General features: G+C 35.8%; 1 pseudogene; it reads left to right on the top strand.

Moving 5' to 3' along the window:
* Positions 1-1,243: 1,243 nt before the first annotated feature.
* On the top strand, positions 1,244-14,656 carry LOC123818689 (annotated as a pseudogene).
* The last annotated feature ends 246 nt before the right edge of the window (positions 14,657-14,902 follow it).

The raw sequence follows: 14,902 nt of genomic DNA on the forward strand, positions 1-14,902 counted from the left end.
TATTACCTAACTTAAAACAAACAAATAAACAAACTATAAAAAGGATGCCAAGTTCAGAAATTTTTCACAGTAAAAACAGCAGGAAAAGGTGTTATATTCATTATAATACAAAAATCCTATGTTAAGTGTCCATAATTTAGTGAAATCCAATTGATAAATAGGCAAATGTGAGACAGGATTTCACCACAAAGAGACTACAAGTATTTGGTAAACATGAACAAATAGTCAAGATGCATTATTATCAAAGACGTGTAAAATCGCAATGAAATGTGTCTATTATATATTTTTCTAATCATAAACCACTAATATGACAAAAACTTCACCAAATTGCAAAAGTAGGAAGGATTTATTACATGTAAGATACTGTAAGAAATATTGATATAACACAAGCATCCTAAAGTACTCTGTATTATAAATATGATTGATGTTTGGAAAGCAAATGCTAACACCTAGTGATTTTCTATTTTTATTCTATATCCCTATAAACATGCAATTATAATACTTTCCCAAAGAATAAGCATAATATTCATTTTAATTCTTTTCTTTTTTCTTTCATTTCTTTATTAGGATTGTGATGAAATATTTGATATACAAAAAGTATACAAAAGAAAGTCTACTTTTTCCAAGTTCTTATTCCTTATAAAAATAATAACATATGTATTTGTATCCATATCAGTCATATTTCATTGTTTTTTTGAAAATAGAGTATTTGTGAATTTATTGGCTGAAAAGACAAATAAAGCAGAATATAAATTATATTATGGTTTTCATGTTTATAGTGAACATTTAAGAAAATTTGAATTGTTATTTTGTATATCTAAAGAGCATATTTTTTCAGTGTAGATTAAGAAAATAAAAGTACTTTTGTAACTGAACAAAAATAGAAGTTCACTGAACGAAAATAGAAGTTCAGCTGCTTGTCCTCACAAAAGCCAAACTTGTGAGACAGATGCTGGTGCAAAAGGAAAGAGATTTTATTCAGGCACTACACAACCTGGGAGAATGGCAGACTCCATTCTCAATGAGTGTCTCCTCTTTTTGCCATGGAAAACGTCCAAACATCCTTGGCAAGACCAAGACAAAAGTCGGTGTCCTGAGTTCCTGCTCCATTTTAAAGTGCAGCCAGTCCTTTGGAGCCCACAGGAGGCTGCTAAGCAGTCTTAGCCCACATCCAGGTAGTTTAGCTTATACCTGGCTGCTGTCCATTTCAGGCTCCCTCCTGGAGCCTGTGTGTGGAGCCCACATGTCCACAGGCTGTGCAGCTGATGGAGCCACATGGTCATGTGCTACTGGGTAAGAGAGCACATGAGAATATATGGGCAAGTGCATCACAGGGTGGGCAGCAGAGAACCTGTTTGTTACTCTGGGATTATATTAGCTCCAGCTGGGGCATACCAGGTTCTTTCTCAAAATGATCAATCAACTTCCCAAACTTTCCTACTCTTGGAATGAGTCCATCTCCCAACCAATCACTTCTTTCCCCAGGAGAATAATAGGCCTCTTTGGTCCAGCACCTGCTTCTGCACCATTTTTACTTCTATGGCTCAAGTGCCTGCCTTCCCCTAATCCCACCCCCAACCTGGTATGCGGGAAGGGAGGACTGTTTTGTCTATCCAATTATCTTGCTAGATTTTTGCATGTTTAGTATAAGAACCTACTCCTTCCACCATCTTGACTGATGGGGGAAACTTGCTGGAGCTCCAATTTACTCTTTTATGGTAACACTTTCACTTAAATTATATTTCTTTGCATATGCTACTTTTATTTTAGATTTTAAGTTTAGCCAATCAAAACCCAAACTTTAATTAAAATATAAACAGAATATCAAATCATGCACATTTATTTGTTTGGATTCCGTTTAAGTCCTTGAAGGCAACAGGTGATGAAAAGGCAACAGGCTTTGCAGATGTTTACCAAGAATAAATGTTAAAACAATGGCCATCCACATTTAGTTAAATTTATTCTTGAGAGGGTATTTTACTTGCTCTGAGGTAAGATAAGATAAAATGGGACCAACACTGTTTTTAAAGAGAAAGAAAAAAAGTCAGTTTTATAAATTTCTTAAAAACTCTTTTTAATTTCTTATATTTTAGTAACAATAGAATCACCAGAACGAAGTTTCCCAACTACAAAACTGGGTGATTATTCACCCTGTTCCACCAGTTTCTGCTCTCTTCATTCTATGAAGAGACATATTGCATCATCTTCATCATCACAAAACATCATTCAGACTATAAAGGACTTAATTTTCTATGAAACCACAACAAATGAGATATACAATCTCAAGCAGCAATCCTTATGTACTGTTTTTTGTGCTTCTTTAGGCAGCCAAGCAAAAACAGTACATAGAACTTCTGTATTTTTAGGATAGCAGTTCTAAAAATACAGTTATAGTTACAGTGTATATATGAGATTCTAAAAATACAGTCATAGTTACAGAGCATATATATATATATATGATCTTACCTTCTCTGAGAGTACAAGAAACTGTGTTGATGATGAAACATTATAAGAAATGTCCTGGCAGGGAGGAAAGCATTATAGTACTTCAAAATGATCAAAACAGTGAGAAACCACAGGATGACAAATACACTGAAGCACAATAGAACAAGCTAAACCTGTAGACCAGGCATGCATTGAGGTGTAGAAATCCAAAGAAAGCTAATACAAAGTTTCACTGCACCAGTGGATATCATTCAGTCCAACAAAAGTAATCTTCTGAATAATGGGAATAACATTAAAAAAAAGTCATAATTACATGGGTGGATACTTCATACTACAAATCCTATAGAGCCATCTAGTTCTGTGATGCATATTATATGTACTAAGTAAGCATGTCTTTCTTACAAATAAATATACAGCCAGAGTGCAGAAAAAGAATACACAATAAACTATTGAATATTTATTCCCTCACTGCTTTGTATATGGGAAGTGACTAGGGAGCTTTAGGCTGCATTAAACACTTTGGTGTTATGGGATAACAATGAATGAATGAGTCTTTATTGAACTCATTTAATATGATAATGAGAAATATATTGCTGTAGATAACATCGTGAGTAATATAAAAGACGGCAAATTGGCTAAAAATGACAAAAAATATATTTGTTCTTATTCCAAATGATGAAGTTACTATTGAACAATCTCTTTTCCCCTTTACATAGAATTAAAATTAATTCCTACCATAGAAAGATACATGAGGATTAAGCAAGACAACTATTCCTAGTTATTGAAAAAGTAATGCCATCCCACCAGCCAATCAACATTACATAATGACAATGTGTTTTCTCAGGGAAGTAAGAAATGATTACAAAAGCTTAATAATGTTTTATCTGACCCACAAAATGTATACTAACCTAGAGTTATATTTCACTCACTTACTACAGTTCCAAATAACAATAAGAAAGTAAGAGCAAGTCATAAGACTTTAAAATAAGCACAAATTAGTTTATGGTAATTTTATAATAAATATATCAAGGGAAACATTAAACTGATATCCATTGGCTACTTTCTTGACATAAAAATATGTTCAACTTTTACTTTCATTTGGAAAGAATATTTTGAGATCAACTTGTTTATCAAGCTATAGATGTCTTTTCTGTTTTCCTAAATTACAACTTACTTGGATGCAAGTTCTAAAATCACCTTCTACCACTTCATTTTCACTCTTCAACCTTTTGACAGTTGATTTTTATTTTCAAAATGCTGATAAAGCTGACTTCTCAAAAACACAGAAGTACCTTTTTTGTAACTTGAACTGTTTGGTGTCCTCCGAGCATTTACCATCAGCCACCTTTAGTTCACCCTTGGTTTCTATAGCACAGCTCTCTCCTAGTATTCTGGACTTTGCAAGCCATATGCTTGATTCCTTGAGTTGAGTCTATCTCTCCACCCCCATTTTAAGTTTAATCATCCCCATTTTCACACCTTAATTCACCATTCTTCCATGTTACTTTCATCTCCCACATGACATCCGTGTTCGTGTTTTCGTGATTTCCGCATACATGTAGTTGCCCTCAGAAGCACCATACTCCAGTTAACACAAAGAGTATGAAGTTACCATAATCTCAACATGTCCCAAAGAAAACTCAGCATTTCTTCCTGCAGACTTGAGTACCATTACTCAGTTAATGGTTTTGCAATATTCTCAACTGCTTAAATTTGAATATGTTGCATCATCAGTAAATCCTTCCCTTCTTATAACCCCAATTCCCAGTACCTTAAATTTTGTGCTTGTTATCTCTGCTCTGGATTCTACAATAAACCCCAACAGGATTCTACAATTCCAAGCAGTCCTTTGTTATTTTATCCTTTTCCCACCACTAAACCTAAATCAGAAAGTGTCACACTTCTACCAAAAAAATAAATGTAGTGCAGAGTAAAGATAAATGTCCCAGAATTCCATTGCCTGACTTCAATTATATCAGAGCTTTATCTCCTCAAATCATTGTTCTCAATGCCCATTGCTCTTCAGCATATACTAAATATTGCCTTTTCTTGTGGCTTTTTTTCTCCTGAAATACCTCTGATTTCATATGTATATATATGTTATTTTTCTCTGCAACTTCTCTTCTTATAAATGATCTCCCCCCAAATCTTTATACCTGTACCATGTAGCAACAGTGGTGTGTGTCAGAGAGCCCCCCTCCTTTCTACAGTATCATCAATGAAAAAATAGAATAAACATACATACATATATTATATATATCTATGTCCCCACTGAGTTTTCCCAATGCTCAGCTTTAAAGTTCAGATCATTGATATTGATTGCTAAGGAAACTTTGGCGAAGATGATTGATTAGATTAAATTCCTCTTTTTGTTCTGTATCCCTTTCTTTATATCTGATTTAGATCCTCAGTAAAACAATCGTATTCAAATATACAAATCTTCTGGGTTTAAATTCTCACTAAATTGTGACCTCCTCAAATACCACAGTAATATTGGATTCTTATCACTTATTGAATAATTATGAGCAGCAGATACTCCATCATTATTTTTTATTGTGTCTGTAAATGAATGAGTGAGTTTAAGCCTTAGTGGTAGTTAAGAAACTTGTGATTGCTTCTTCAATGATTTCTCAGTGTCTGCAAGGTGTCTAATATTCAGCTCCATCCCCTAACCCTACTGTGAACACGAGTGAGAAGGCAAAGGGCAGTAGTGACACTAGAATGAATTTAATAAAATGTAAACTCACTTAAACAACTAGCATTCACATTTATGCACTTAAAATTATTATTCAGTAGAAATTTGGAGAAAATATCATTTTGCTTCCAATATATCAGGGATAATAAAAAATTTGAGCTGAAATCCTACATAACCAGTGTCTATGATTTAAAGAATGTTTTATAATATTACCTATAAGTACAAATTCCTTCCAACATGAATATATGGCCTTTTTCATCCGGTATTTCAGGTACTTAAAAAGAATAGAACTGTCAAACCATTTTTTTTGGTATACCATATGACAACTGTACTTAATGTTATCTATTCTTATGCTACTTTTTTCCATGATACATTGTTTTTTCTTCTTTCATCAGTTAGCATTCAGCATGTAGGTCTGGGGTGTGGGAAAATGTCAGTGTGGAAGTGTGGCTGTCTTGGTGCTTTAGAAACCTGCCTTTATTACGTAGATGTCGATCATGCTGCCATCCCACAGGGACATGCCAACTGAAAATTTCCCTGTGTTTTAGTTTTTATTTAAGAAAAAAATGTATTATGCAAAATGGAGAATTGTCAGCCAAGAGGTAAACACTGCTAAATGTCAATTGACAATATCATGAACACTTGCCTATGGGAAACTATATGTTTTTACTATATGACAGTACATTAACTGGAAGAACAGCTCTCTGTACTCTGATTTCTTGGAAGCAAGATTATTTAGGAGAACAAAAATTGATTGCATGCAAATTTTTCTCACATTAGTTAGAGGAAATTGTCTAAGTTTTAATAGTAAAAACCAAGATAGTTACTAAGTAATTGCATTAATACATCTTGTAAAAAACATTTGTGTTTAGAAGCATAAAATTTTTAAATATTAAATTTTGGTAATCACTGTGAGAGATTAAAAAAGACAAATATGTGATTCCTTTCCACACAGAGTTTGTAGCTTAGAAAGTTAAAATACAAGAATACATATACTTTTTAAATAATTATAAAAATTCCAAGCTAATACTCAGCTACATTGTATTCTAGCTCTTTTGGTGTTTCAGTTTTGGCAAATTTGGAAATGTGTATATGATTCACAGTGCTATACAAGATATTTCATGAAAGAATTATTCACCAATGACAAATTTTTCATAAAGTCAACTATGTAAGCTAAAATCTATTTTCTTGGTTTAATTCTATTGCTCTGAATGTTTTTTATAACACCACCATCAAACTTTCTTAAATTATTTAAAGTTTATAACACCTATTATATATGGCCTTGTACTTCTTCATTAATATGCTTTCACAATATCATTTTATTTGAATTTCACATTTCTTCCATATAAGATATTTCTATTAATTACACAAAATGGGATTTTATTGAAATTGGATGAAAATGTGAATTCATTTGAAGACAATTTTTACTGATTATCAGTTCATGTACAACAAACTATCCCAAAATTTAGTGACTTACACTTTTTATCATATCTTACATTTCTTGTGGGTCAAGAATGCAGAGTTTGTTATGCAATTCTGCTCCATGTGTGTTTTACTAGGGTCCTGTATGGATACTACACTCTTACTGGGATGGTCTGGAGGTTCCAGGGCAGTTCTATGTACACACCCATCATTCATACATGGATGGCTGAAAAACTCCCATTTCATTTAGTGTCTGGGCCTCTCCATATCACTTCTTTGGCAGGCTTTTCAAACTTCATGCAGGGCATATCAGGGTCCAAGGGACGGAGGCTTAAGCTTCCAGCTTCTTAAAGGCCAGGGTGAGAAAGAGCCACTTTTCTATACCCTATTGTTCAAAGAAGTCACATGTAAACCAAGATTCAAGGGAAAGAGAATGAGAACCCTCACCTGAATATATTTAATCCACTATAGTTGGTCCTCTACCCACAAATTACTTGCCTACTTCCAATATATCAAATGTAATTACTCACTCCCAAGACTTCCAAATTCTGATTCCATTACAGCTTCAGATCAAATTAATGAGAAAAGGAATTTTCGCCCTGGCTGGCGTAGCTCAGTGGATTGAGCGCAGGCTGGGAACCAAAGTGTCCCAGGTGCGATTCCCAGCCAGGGTACATTCCTGGGTTGCAGGCCATAACCCCCAGCAACTGCACATTGATGTTTCTCTCTCTCTCTCTCTCTCTCTCTCTCTCTCTCTCTCTCTCTCTCTCTTCTCTCCCTAAAAATAAATAAATAAAATCTTTAGAAAAAAGGAATTTTCTCACATAAAGTATGGGACATAATATAATATATAAGACAAGATGGAAACTTATCCAATACATATTTGTGATTCCACAATGGATGTTAAATTATTAAAGCCCTTCCAAAATTTGACTTAACCAAACTGCCAATTTTTGGCTGGTAGGGCTATTCCCAGAGCCTAGGTATGTGGTCTTTGGTTCTTACTGTGCACACTCCCAGCACTGCTTTTGGACTGGAGGTCCTGCTATATAGTGAAACGAGGTGTTACCTGATGTTGAGGACTGCCCTGCCTGGTCTCAGGAAGCTGTAACCCCCCATGACTTAGGCTAAGTGAGAGACCTCCAGACCAGGAGCCACTAAGGAGACAAAACTAATTTCCCTGGCATGAATGCTGCCTATTCTGTGCCTGACCTCCTAAGCTTGATCAGTTAGCCAATGATAGCTAAGATTTCCCATGGAGGGAATTACCTGAGACAGGCATGATCACGTAGAGGCTTCTGGGAAGAGATTCGGGGCTGTGGAAATGAAGGAGTGATGGACATCAACCCCTGCCCCCTCGGCTTTGTCAAAGCCTGAGTCCCTGTTCTTAGATGTGAGAAATCCAAGTCTCCTGGCTGCCTTTGTCTCCTCTGCCTGACTCAGGCCTGCGGAAATAGCAGGGGTGTTGCAGCCCAGACCAGAGACTGCAGACCCCCGGGGTAATCAGGCCTGGGACATAGAATATGCAAGATCCTGTGAGATCTGTTTGCTGGAAGATGTTATTAGATTAGAATATGAAGGCACAAGCAGGAAATGAGACTAGCCTTTTAGGTCCTGTAGTGATAAAACCCCAATCTCTGCCCAGAATCACAGCGGGGGTTCTGTCTGCACCTTTGTAAGTCACCTACTTCTTTTGATCTTTTCTGCCAGACTGTGAATCCACAAACTAAGTCTGTATTCTCAATAAAAATCTGCTTGGGAATGGAGACTGCATGCTCTCCACTAGAGAGAGTGGCCATTCTGTCCCTATTTCCCCAGAGGACCTGGTTGTCTCTGTGTATGTTTTTCTAGTATTTCAACAAGCATCTGCAGCAAAGATGGATACTGCTGGCCGGTATTCGCCACAACCTAGCTTATTTTAGGCAGCCAACTAGAAATATTTAATCTTTTGTTCTTTCCCATTGACAAGTTCTTGTCCCATGACTAGACTTTTGGCTGAAACTGACCTCCCTCTGCCAAGATTTCAACCTGGGCTACAACATGTACAAAACAACTCCATGCTCCTCCACACTATAGAAGAATGAGAACTCAGAGGACAGGTGTGTTCCCTGAAACTCCTTCACTTATAATTATCCCTCCAAAATCTTTATATCTGTACTCTGTGGCAACTGTAAGCCCTTCCCCTTTATAAAATAATATAACTAATGAAAAAGTAGATTGTCAATATTCTATCCTTTTTATATTTATTAAAATAAATTGATTTATATAAAAGCAGACAAAAAAGAATGTTACATGAAAAACTAAAATTTATGGACTTAGGCAGAAATGATGCATTTACTCTACCATTTCTACAAAGACTTAGACTTTGCAAAATTCACTGATTTTCATTACCTTGTTTACCAGGAAATCCTACATTAAGTCTGTTGCAAAATAACTTTTCAGATAAACTTAGCTTCACAGCATCTGCAAAAAAATCATGGTGGGTAATAAACAGCATTTTGAAATATGCACTTAAGATTTTATCAGCTTTCGATTCCCAGTCAGGGTACATGCCTGGGTTGTAGGCCACGACCCCCAGCAACCCCACAATGATGTTTCTCTCTCTCTCTCTTTCTCCCTTCCCTCTCTAAAAAATAAAATAAAATGAACTCTTAAAAAAAGATCTTATCCACTTAACTACAACTTTGTTTTTAACATTTCCATTTTCATCTATTTATCAATCAATAGAGCTGGAGTTTCTCTGGTCAGAAATTCAAAACCTACGTCCTAGGAAATGTTTGACATTTTTAATAGCTCCAAGTAGCGTCTGACAAAGCCATTTATAATCCATTAATTACAACCCACACCCATGTCATTACCATATAAGTTCAGCTGAAACACCTGACCACCTGCTCATCTATACAGAGCAGATCACCCCTGTGTCATGCAGTGGCACTCATTAAATTATTCTGCCATTATTACAAACATAAGACATCTAAAATGAACTATCTTTGGGGGGAAATTAGGCATATTTCTAATGCTTGAATTATATTGGGATTTACATTTCTGAATAAACAATCTGTAAATTTAAAATTTTGGTTAATTGTGGAAAGGGGACCTGTTTTATTACTCAGTTCCTCAACCTAACAAATTAGTATCAGACATGGTAAAATGACTAATTATTTAATTTTATTGTACGACTAACCTAATAATTGACCTGTCATTAATCCTGAAGGCATATGAATCAATATTTATGCCCTTCCTGAATAGAACATCTTTTTTTTAAAATATGGAACAATAGGTTTTATTTTTTTTATAATAGTTGTATTATTTTATTACATTGCATGAAAATTCAAGATTAATGCACTGGCAGACAAATTAGAATTAAGTGGGATAACTAATATACATCCTTATAACATGCAAAAATTTATACTTCTGTTCATATTTTATTAACAACTTTTATCTATATATTTATTTTTATCAAATATCTATTACGTAATCATATATTTCTTTTCTTTTAATGTATAATGAGTCAAATTATTTTAATACATTAAAACATTAAAAAAACTAATTACATTATCCTGTCTGAGAATTTACAGAAAAAACAATTCTACTTTATTATGCATTTCTGTATGTTTTGTTAGTTTTATAACATATATTTTAAATTAAAATATTTTCTTTAATGTTTGAATATGTGATTAATCTTTATTATTTTTTACTATAGTAAAATTTTTGATAACAGTTTCTTCTTAGTTTCAGAAAATAATTTATAAAATTTTGTATACTAATCTGCACATTGCAATATTTTTAAAAATACATTTTTGTAAATTTTAAATAACATGCTAAAAGTCAGCTGACATTTTATTTGATATAAGTACTAAATGTATTATTTTATTATGTCCCATAAAGGTAGGTCTAGTTTTATTCTCCACTTCTTCTATAAGACTTACTAATCATTTATATTTTCTGAAAATATTTTATTTTGTATTGATTTTTAAAACTTTCTGAATATATATATTTAGTAAATAAATAGTAATTGTATAAATTTTGGTTTTAGATGTGTATATTTTATATTTTTCTCAAATTATTTAGTATTTTAAGTTTTAATGATGATCTCAAAGTAGCTTTTATTTACCTTTAATGCTACTATTCTATTTACTAATTTATCATTTTATTTTTATTATTTTTTCTTTCATGTTTTTATTTACTGTGGTTAGTTTCATAATTTCTTCTCTGTGAATGCTTAATTTTGCCTCTTGTTTTCACTTGTTGAGTCTTCATATTTTACTACAGTGTAAGTATGTTGTTCCATACTTGTTGAGTGCATTTACATGTTAAAATCTCTTTCCTACACTACAAGAAGTTGCCAGTGTTTGTTTTTATTTATATTTTTCCATTTCAAACTCTTTATGTTGGTCTATTTTATCCAAAACTTAACATACGGCCCTGGCAGATGTGGCTAAGTGGATTGAGCACTGGCCTGTTAACCAAAGGGTCACTGGTTTGCCTACCAGTCAGGGCACATGTCCAAGTGGCATGCTAGGTCTCCAGTAGGGGGCGTGTAAGAGGCAACCACACATTGATATTTCTCTCCCTCTCTTTCTCCTTCTTTTTCCCTCTGTCTAAAAATAAATAAATAAAAGCTTTTTAAAAAACAACAATGAAAATACTCAATGTATGGGGAAATATTCTAGTTCAATATGTTTGAACTATCTGCTTCAATACCTGCTTATTTACTTCCAGTTAATTTCCTTTAATACAATCTTGATTTATGGAAATGCCTTAATGCAAAATATTCTTTTAACATAATATCTTTTTTTTTCTGTTTTCTCTTTCTGTTCTTTTCTCTTCCACAGAAAATCGACTATGTTTTACATTTTCTCTGGTATACATACTGACTCAGTTATCTGCATGATTCTTGATTACTTTAAATATTATGCTGCATTTTGTTCCCATTATTATTGATCTGTTTTCTTTAGTTTTTCCTCTCAGGTAAAATTAGTTAATTCAATTTATTGCTTTATTAATTCTTGTTATGTTTTTACCTCTTTTTTGTTTTTACCATAGAATATATTTTCTTGAATTTCATTAGTAACAAAAAGCAGAGACTTATACTTCACTTCTTTGTAATACCCCCAAAGTATCTCCTTATTTTGAATGTTACCATAAAGTCTTATTTTATATAATTCAGTTTTCATATTGGTATTAGAAAGAATAGTTATATGTCTTCTCAATCTGAGTGCAGAGGGGAAATATTCAAGCCTAGAAAGCACATTTGAAGGCCCGCAACAGGGTAAAGTTTTAGTCTGCTCGGACTTCCATGACAAAATATTGTACAGTGGGTAGCTTAAACAACAGAAATTGATTTCTCAAAGTTATGGAGGCTAGAACAGATATTTTTTACTCATTTGCTTTACCTACTAGTTTTTGCATTGCTATCTCAGTACAGGTTAAAGAGCCAACACCACGACTGACTCCAAGTACTTCACGACCAATAAAAAAGAAGAAATCTTTGACTTAAAGACTGAACTCAACAGTGAAAAGAAAGAAAAGGGAAAGGAGGCTGTGAAGAAAGCGATTGTTTCTGTGACCTTGGGGAAGGATGTTAGCTTTCTTTCCAGATGTAGTGAACTGTGTGCAGACTGACAGCCTGCCACTAAAGAAGCTTGTGGATCTCTGCCTGATGAACTATTCCAAGAGTCAGCCAGACTTGGCCATCATGGTTGTCCATAGCTTTGTGAAAGACTGTGATGACCTCAATCCTCTGGTTCAGTCCTTGGTAGTCAGAACCATAGAGTGCATCTGGTGGACAAGATTACAGAATATCTCTATGAGGTCCTCAGCAAGTTCTTGAAGGATGAGGATCTCTATGTTTGGAAAACAGCATCAGTCTATGAGGCAAAATTCCATGATATTAATGCCCAAATGGTGAAAGATGAGGGATTTATGGATGCTCTTCAGGACCTTTTAGCAGATTCAAATCCAGTGGTGGTGGCTAATGCCATACAGTGTTATCTGAAATCAGCAAATCTCACCCAAATAGCAACTTACTTGATCTGAACCCATAGAACATTAATAAGTTGCTGACAGCCCAGAAGGAGTGCACTGAATGGGGCCTGATTTTCATTCTGGAATGCCTGTCCAATTATAATCCTACAGATGATCAGGGGGCTCAGAGCATCTGCAAGCAGGTGACTCCCCAGCTATCTCATGACAGCTCAGCAATGGTGCTTTCAGCAGTAAACGTCCTAATGAAATTTCTAGAGTTGTTACCCAAGGACTCTGACCAGTACAACACGCTGCTGAAGAAGCCAGCCCATAGTTTAACATTTATGTTAAACTAGAGAAGTTAGACATCATGATCCATTTAGCATCCCAAAGCAATATTGCTCAGGTTCTGGCTGAACTGAACAAATATGCCACAGAGATTGATGCTTTGTTCACAAAGCCCTGTGGGTCATTGAATGGTGCAGCAAGGTAGAACAATCTGCAGAATGTTGTGTAAGCACATTGCCTGATCTTATCCAGACCAAAGTAAGTTATGTGATCCAAGAAGCAATTATTGTCATCAGGGACACCTTCCACGAGTGCCCCAACAAGTATGAAAGTTATCATTGCTATTCTGTGTAAGAACTTAGACTCACTGTATGAGCCAGATGTTAGAGCAGCTATGATTTGGATTGTGGGAGATGCTGCTGAATTGACAATGCATATAAGTTACTAGAAAGCTTCCTGGAGAGTTTTCAGAATGAAAGCACCCAGGTGAAGCTCACTCTGCTTACTGCCATAGTGAAGCCGTTTCTCAAGAAACCATCAGAAACACAGGAGCTGGTACAGCAGGTCTTGAGCTTGACAACACAGGATTCTGATAATCCAGCCTTTGAGATAGGGGCTATATTTATTAGCGGTTTCTCTCAATGGACCCTGTCACAGCCAAAGAAGTAGTCTTATCTGAGAAGCCAGTGATCTCTGAGAAAAAAGATCTTATTGTGCCAACACTGCTGGATGAGCTAATCTGTTATGTTGGTTCTTTGGCATCTGTGTACCACAAACCTCCCAACACATATGTGGAAGGAAGTCCTGGAATCCATTGCAAACACTTGCCAATACATCATGGGAGCACTGATGCTGGTGATAGCCCTTTTAGTACCACCACTGCCACCAACCTGGTACAGCCTCAGGTTATTCCCTCTTTAGGTAACCTTCTGGGAGACCATTCAAACCTTGACCTCAGTCCCCAAGTCACTTTGCCATAGGTGTCCTCCATGCAGATGGGAGCAGCGGATCTCTTGGGAAGAGGACTAGATAAGCTGGTAGAACAATCTTTCATCCCATCATCAGTGCCTGCAACCTTTGCTCCTTCACCTACTCCAGCTGTGGTCAGCAGTCATCGGAATGATCTATTTGAACTCTCTACCAGGTAGACATGACACATGGTGGATATGTAGCTCCTAAGGCTGGCTGGCTGGAGATTTCCGGAACACTTACTCATTGTCAGAGGCACATCTATAGGGAAATGAACTTCAGCAACAAAGCTCTGCAGCACATGACAGACTTTGCAATCCAATTTGACAAGAATAGCATTGGTGTCATCCCCAGCACTCCTCTGGCTATCCACACACCACTGATGCCAAACCAGAGTATTGATGTCTCCCTGCCTCTCAACACCTTGGGCTCAGTCATGAAGATGGAAGTCTGAATAACCTGCAGTTGGCTGTGAAAAGCAATATTGATGCCTTCTACTTCAGCTGTCTCACCCACTCAATGTGCTTTTTGTAGAAGATGGAAAAATGGAGCGCCAGGTCCTCCTTGCAAGGAGGAGGATATGGAAGGATATTCCCAATGAAAATGAATTTTAATTTTAGATTAAGGAATGCCATTCAAGTTCTGACACTGTTTCCAGCAACTTGCAAAACAACAATGTCTATACTATTGCCAAGATAAATGTGGAAGGGCAGGTGTACCAATCTCTGAAGCTCACCACAGGCGTTTTGGATCTTGGCTGAGCTATGTATCCAGCCAGGAGAACCCAATTATATGCCGTTGCTGAAGTATAGAGTGCCTGAAGTCTCTCAGGACATCTGTCAAGTCTATAGCAGCATTTTAAAAAACTAATAGACTGGTCAGATGCCCTCCAGTCACCCTGTGATCAGTGCAAGCAAGGAATTCTTAACTGGAAGAAATTGTATTGCTGTGTAGAATCTGAATCCAAACACACTGAGGCCACCCACCAAGGCAGTGACTAGTGTAACCTGTGCTAAATTAGGGCATAACCTGTTGGATAGTTTTAGCTTCCTGTGAATGTTTGTTAACCACTATTTCAATCACTTCCCACCTCTTGCCACCTACTGCTGGTATCTG

Source organism: Phyllostomus hastatus, unplaced genomic scaffold (genome assembly GCF_019186645.2).
Source record: "Phyllostomus hastatus isolate PE091 unplaced genomic scaffold, TTU_PhHast_1.1 phas_contig_29, whole genome shotgun sequence".
NCBI lineage: Eukaryota > Metazoa > Chordata > Mammalia > Chiroptera > Phyllostomidae > Phyllostomus > Phyllostomus hastatus.